The sequence below is a fragment of the Chrysemys picta genome, chromosome 5 (genome assembly GCF_011386835.1).
Source record: "Chrysemys picta bellii isolate R12L10 chromosome 5, ASM1138683v2, whole genome shotgun sequence".
NCBI lineage: Eukaryota > Metazoa > Chordata > Testudines > Emydidae > Chrysemys > Chrysemys picta.
Genome location: NC_088795.1, coordinates 122,468,724 through 122,475,708, shown reverse-complemented (window position 1 = coordinate 122,475,708; position 6,985 = coordinate 122,468,724). Strand labels below are relative to the sequence as shown.

Genomic DNA, 6,985 nt, shown 5'->3' with positions numbered 1-6,985 from the left:
GAGGGATTTGATAGCAGCTTTCAACTACCTGAGGGGTGGTTCCAAAGAGGATGGAGTGAGGCTGTTCTGCGTGGTGGCAGATGACAGAACAAGGAGTAATGGTCTCAAGTTGCAGTGGGGGATGCAGTAGGTTGGATATTAGGAAACACTATTTCACTAAGAGGGTGGTGAAGCACTGGAATGGGTTATCTAGGGAGGTGGTGGAATCTCCATCCTTAGAGGTTTTTAAGGCCCGGCTTGACAAAGCCCTGGCTGGGATGATTTAGTTGGGGTTGGTCCTGATTTGAGCAGGGTATTGGACAAGCTGACCTCCTGAAGTTTCCTCCAACCCTAATATTCTATGATTCTAAAAGCATCATACACAAAGTGTAAGGCAAGATCCAATTCTTGATGGGGGGGTTGGGTTGAGCAATATCCACCTCCTGATCTGTGTGTCAGCATTTAGATTTGGGTTTTTAAAGCATGTGGTCAAAAGTTTCATGTAGAACCTGGGTTATTATATCAATAAATGAAAAAAAAAAACTATTACGTATTGCACAACCTAATGGGAAAGGTGCTCTAGCCTGTTACAGGTCAGATTAGGTGATCAAAATGGTCCAATCTGCCCTTAAAACCCATAAATCATTAATCTCTAGCCTGTGCTGTCTTCTCTTGATTCCAGCACCCCAACAGACATGGCAGAAATCTTGTGGAAATATCTGTTCTTATGGCAGTGCTGTTATTGCTGCTTCAGTTCTGCACCCTCCAATACTTTTTGGGTACAGCAAGTTCCCTCCTTCTCAAAGCCCCCACTTACCATTTGCTGCCTCAAGGGAGGAGAGTCTAAGGGCCTTCAAACCCCTCCTTGACTATCCAGAGAGGCATTAGCCATATCATTCCCTGTGCAGGGAAGGAGGGGAGATATCAGGTCTGACCACTGCCCTTCTTATCCAACAAGGTTTTCTGGGTTCCTTAGCCACCTGGACAGCCACACCTGGGTAAATGGGATGTCAGGGTGGGTACAAAGTGAGGCGACAAAGGGCTTGGGGAAGGCAGCTAGAAAGGGTGGGGAAGAGAGGTTGGAGGCCCTCCATCCTAACCCTGAAAATTCCAGAGGTGGGGCAGCAGGGTTGCTATCACCTCCTGAAAATACCAGTGGGAGCTAGGGCCTTCACCCAGACACCCTGTGGAAGGAGTCTGGGTTGGCTGCAGGGGTCGACACCACCATGTTGCACAATGGACACTTGACAAAATTACCGTACTTAGTGACGGACGTTGAGGGTGGGGGGAGGAGGATGTCATTCAGTCATTCAATTTTTTGAAAAATTACCACGGACCTCAAAATTTTTACCACGGACACTTGTGTCCATGTACAGACATGTTGATGACCACTGGTTGGCTGGGAGAAGGATGACTACGAGTAACATAGGAATATGCTGCTAAATGGGGCAAAACTACATGACAGCAAGAATGGGTTGAAAACTGCATCAGTTTTCAGGCCTTGACAACTGATTATTCAAATAGTTAGCATGTACAGCTCATCAGAATGCACTTAAAACCACAGGTGCCTGAGAGTTAAGCAGGCCTTAAACCCCCAATGTATCTCTTGTATTTGTGTTTAAAAATGTTGGCATCTGCAAAGTGGAGGTTGATAAGGCCTAGCAGCCTTCTGTAAATCCCACTGGACTCCCCAGTTAAAATGAGAACAGGACAATGTTAGGATTAGCAGAAGGTGTCGTTCTGTGCCTTTAAATGCATAGGCAACTCTCTGGCTGCTGTTGGGGCAGTTATCTTTTTGTGTTTCAGTTTAGACACAGAAAGTTACATATCAGAGAAATCTGTATGGAACATAGGATTGCAAAACAGCAAAGAGGTCAGAGAAAGTGAATATATTTCCTGGTTAAAAGAAAGGAAGAAGAAAGTCTAATGGCACTTACGGTCAATGGAAGGGTTCCAGTTTAATGAAAAAGAGGAAGACTTTGAAGCTTATGTTCAGAGACTTGAATAATATTTTCAAGCAGATCTTATTCAGGACAATGTCAATGGAGCTTTTCTTTTAGCAATAATAACACTGTTCATTTTAGGTTCAGTACAGATTGGTTTCTATTTTACCAAGTCTGGTTCATCCTTGAATCTGACTCCTCTTCAAGTAGTCCTTGCATGTCTCAAATTTTTCACAGGAGCTAATAAATTGTCCTTCATTCCAACTTTTCTTTCGTAAAGCCCTGCAAAAGGGCTTGTGGCATTTTCAGCACCCATACTTTGCAGTTACAATATAGTCTCAAGACTTGTGGTGCTGTGTTGATTTTTAAAGACACAACCAGTCTATAACTAGTAAATATTTATACACAGAATTTTCATCAGTTCCTTAATACATCTGGCAAAACATTATTAAATGCTCTAGCTGTTTTTCTGAACAGACAGTGAAACTGTGATGCATGAAATTAAAAGTTCCAAATGTGAAAATCACACTACGAAACTGCTTAGAAAGATGGCAGCACATGCCCACACCTGATCCACTTCATAAACACACACATCAACGGCATTTACACATCCAAGAGAAATGTGCCATTTGTGAACATGCCAAAAGAGCAGCAAAGCCAAATGGTGTGAAATACCTTAGGATAATTTCTTCAGCATATGTCGTGTGTATGGGTGAGGCTGGAGACACAAGGGTAATATGATCATGTTTATTAGCAGCGTATCTATCATCTATCTAGATGGATTATAGAGATAGAGATATACAGTACATGATATAACCACTGTCTACTTTCTCTTGGGCTATAATACTAGCACGTCTCTGTATAGTGTCTGAGCACTTTGCAGGTTAATAAAGGTCCCTAGTGAACTTCATGGAATCTTTAGCTCTTTTATCCCTTTTCTAATTACAGAAATCTAAATTTGGGGTAGGGTTTTTTGTTGGTTTGTTTTTTGTGGGAAGCGGGTGTTGGGGAGCAGCAGGGATGTGTCGCTTGTTGAAAACATCCATCTGGTTCTGATGGAAAACCTGCATCAAAAAGGAAGCTGTTTCAGTGTGACCTACAGATAACCAGAATCTGGATTAGTCTAATCTACTCTGGAAAGTTCATTTCCATAGTCTGTTACTTTTGGCCAAGAATCTTTTATCTCTGACTGTCTTGCACTTTGTCCTGTGTATATTGATCTTCATTAGAACAGAGGACAGCTATTGTCTTGGCAGTTTATAGATGATGAAGTCTTTATTGTAGCTGATATCTGGCCTGTTAATGGCTTTGAAATTAGGACCAAGGCCTTAAACACCTTAGATGCCTATCTTTACACTGTGCTCAGCACTGTGGCATCTGAGGTCCTTTTTGCATTCAGCAGTGTGGGCAATATTGTTACAGCTATTGCATATGCATGTATGCCCTGTGTGATATTTGAGGAGTTTCAGTATGTGGTGTCCACATATCAAGGTTCAGAATATTTGGGTTGGGGAGAGTCTCTTGTCTTCATGGTGCTTATAGTTAAACATATATAGTTAAGTGTTTTGACTTTTAATTTTGTTCCCTTTCCAGAGTTTCAGCTGCTTCTTTAGAAGATTTTTAAAAAACTACGCTACCAGCATTCCCAGCTATCTTCGAGACACCACTGACTTCCTGAGGAAACTACAATCCATCTGTGATCTTCCAGAAAACACAATCCTGGCCACTATGGACGTAGAAGCCCTCTACACCAATATTCCACACAAAGATGGACTACAAGCTATCAGGAACAGTATCCCCGATAATGTCACAGCTAACCTGGTGGCTGAACTTTGTGACTTTGTCCTCACCCACAACTATTTCACATTTGGGGACAATATATACCTTCAAGTCAGCGGCACTGCTATGGGTACCCGCATGGCCCCACACTATGCCAACATTTCTATGGCTGACTTAGAACAACGCTTCCTTAGCTCTCGTCCCCTAACGCCCCTACTCTACTTGCACTACATTGATGACATCTTCATCATCTGGACCCATGGAAAAGAAGCCCTTGAGGAATTCCACCATGATTTCAATAATTTCCATCCCACCATCAACCTCAGCCTAGATCAATCTACACAAGCGGTCCATTTCCTGGACACTACTGTGCTAATAAGCGATGGTCACATAAATACCACCCTATACCGGAAACCTACTGACCGCTACATTTACCTACATGCCCCCAGCTTCAATCCAGGACACACCACACGATCCATTGTCTACAGCCAAGCTCTAAGATATAACCGCATTTGCTCCAATCCCTCAGATAGAGGCAAGCACCTACAAGATCTCTATCAAGCATTCTTAAAACTACAATACCCACCTGCTGAAGTGAAAAAACAGATTGACAGAGCCAGACGAGTACCCAGAAGTCACCTCCTACAAGACACGCCCAACAAAGAAAATAACAGAACACCACCAGCTGTCACCTTCAGCCCCCAACTAAAACCTCTCCAGCATCAGAGATCTACAACCTATCCTGAAAGATGATCCTTTACTCTCACAGATCTTGGGAGACAGACCCGTCCTTGCTTACAGACAACCCCCCAACCTAAAGCAAATACTCACCAGCAACCACACATCACTGAACAAAAACACTGACCCAGGAACCTATCCTTGTAACAAAGTCCGATGCCAACTCTGTCCACATATCTATTCAAGTGACATCATCATAGGACCTAATCACATCAGCCATACCATCAGGGGCTCATTCACCTGCACATCTACCAATGTGATATATGCCATCATGTGCCAGCAATGCCCCTCTGCCATGTACATTGGCCAAACCGGACAGTCTCTACGCAAAAGAATTAATGGACACAAATCTGACATCAGGAATCATAATACTCAAAAACCAGTGGGAGAACACTTTAACCTGTCTGGCCATTCAATGACAGACCTGCAGATGGCTATCTTACAACAGAAAAACTTCAGAAACAGACTCCAACGAGAGACTGCTGAGCTGGAATTGATATGCAAACTAGATACAATCAACTCAGGATTGAATAAGGACTGGGAATGGCTGAGCCATTACAAACATTGAATCTATCTCCCCTTGTAAGTATTCTCACACTTCTTATCAAACTGTCTGTACTGGGCTAGCTTGATTATCACTTCAAAAGTTTTTTTCTCTTACTTAATTGGCCTCTCAGAGTTGGTAAGACAACTCCCACCTTTTCATGCTCTCTGTATGTGTGTGTGTGTATATATATATATATATATATATATCCTCAATATATGTTCCATTCTATATGCATCCGAAGAAGTGGGCTGTAGTCCACGAAAGCTTATGCTCTAATAAATTTGTTAGTCTCTAAGGTGCCACAAGTACTCCTGTTCTTTTTGCGGATACAGACTAACACGGCTGCTACTCTGAAACCTTTTAAAAAACTGTTTCTAATGGTGCTTGAAATTACTGTGGCTTTTGGTTTACGCCAGAGATCCATCATCAGTTCTATAGATTCCCAGGGGATGATTCCTGTCACCTACACATTAGCTTTACACTGGTGTAACTCTTCAACTTCAGAAGAGCTACTTTTGATTTTCACAGGTAAAAGTTACAGAAAAACAACAACAACTTGAGTGCAACAGTTATGGACTGATCCTGCAAGTTACTTCCTGAAATAGAATACCCTCAGCTTCCATTGACATTAGTGAGGGTTGAGAGTGCTTAGAAACTCTGCACCAGCGCTCAGGAACACACGGGGGCCCAGATCCTGATCTCATTTACAAATTGGTGCAAACTGGGAACAACGCCATTGATGTTAAAACCTTTTCTAGATCATTTCTCTTGAATGGTTCCTGTGTTCTAGATTGTATGAATTTTGTTGCCATGGGATTTTGAAGTTGTTGTAGCAACAGGAACCACAAGGAAGAAAATAAGAAGAGCCTATATTTATTCTCCTTCCTCTCAACCTCCCCACTGACAGCAGCAGCCATCCATAATCACTTTGCATATGTTCTCTGTTGCTTTCTCTGTTTAACAGCTCACTTCATGATACCATTAGAACAAAGCCATTTTGTCCTTAATTGTTCAGTTGAGAGTGAGGAGAAGTTAAGAGGGTAGATGTAAAGGCGGACCTATAGCCTATGGAGAGACAGAATAAAAGAAGAGGAAGCAGCAGTTTTTCTAAGGTTGTGAAAGGACAGGAAGATGTAAGAGGAAAGGAAGAGATTGAGGACGACTTCAGTGCCTTATACCCTCACTCACTTGAAGGGAAGAGATGGAGCAGCAAGCCTCAGCAGCAGCTGATCAAAAAGGTATGCAGGACAGGCTGGAGCCTGACTAACCCCTCACTCAATGAAGTGTGCCTCCTACACACTACACATTACAAGTGCCTTCTCATTTCAGCAGTATAATCTACAGTGATCTCTGTCTCCCTCTGATCCCACAAAACCCCATCTTGACAAGCAAAAAAGGGTGTATTTCTCAATCATGTTAGCTCAGTTGAGCTTGCTTAACATGATTGGAAAGTCCTGCCAAGGTGCCGGCCAACATGTTTGAAGCCATTAGCCAGGTGTGTTTAAGGGGCTGTGTTTCAGGCAGTGTTGCCTCCTAACAAGGGCGGCTCTAGGCACCAGCAAAACAAGCAGGTGCTTGGGGCGGCAAATTACCAGGGGCAGCATAATGCTGTGGCCCCAGCTCTGACCTGAGGCAGTGTCCTGGGCTGGATCCTGACAGCCTTGTTGTTCTCTGACCGGGTGCTTTCGGGGCTGTGCGGCAGGGCAGGGGGAGCTGGCTCAGTGGGGAGTGTCGTCCCTGCTGCTCCCCCACGGGCAGTGGCCAGCCCCCCTCAGGCAGGAGCCCGTAGCACGGCCCTGCCCCGGTCACAGAGCGTAGGGGGTGGCGGCGGAACATGGCGGCCGGGGGGGCCGCTCCTCCAGCACCGGCTGTGGGCTCCTCCTCGGCTTGTCCCTGCCTCCGCATCCTCCTCCTCCTCCCCCCTGCGCTGCCTCCTGCCCAGAGTGGGAGAAGAGGGGAGCGGCAGCCTGGGCTGAGCCGAACTCGTGCCGCTGCGCAG

The 6,985-nt window shown here is 44.5% G+C and overlaps 1 protein-coding gene across 1 annotated transcript in view; it reads left to right on the top strand.

Moving 5' to 3' along the window:
• Window positions 1-5,287, top strand: part of DOK7 (docking protein 7) — a 143,958-nt gene extending 138,671 nt beyond the window's left edge. Inside the window, exon 13 of the mRNA XM_065598256.1 lies at window positions 3,516-5,287. The gene's annotated coding sequence lies outside the window, so the exon portion shown is untranslated. The remainder of the gene's footprint in view (window positions 1-3,515) is intronic.
• The last annotated feature ends 1,698 nt before the right edge of the window (window positions 5,288-6,985 follow it).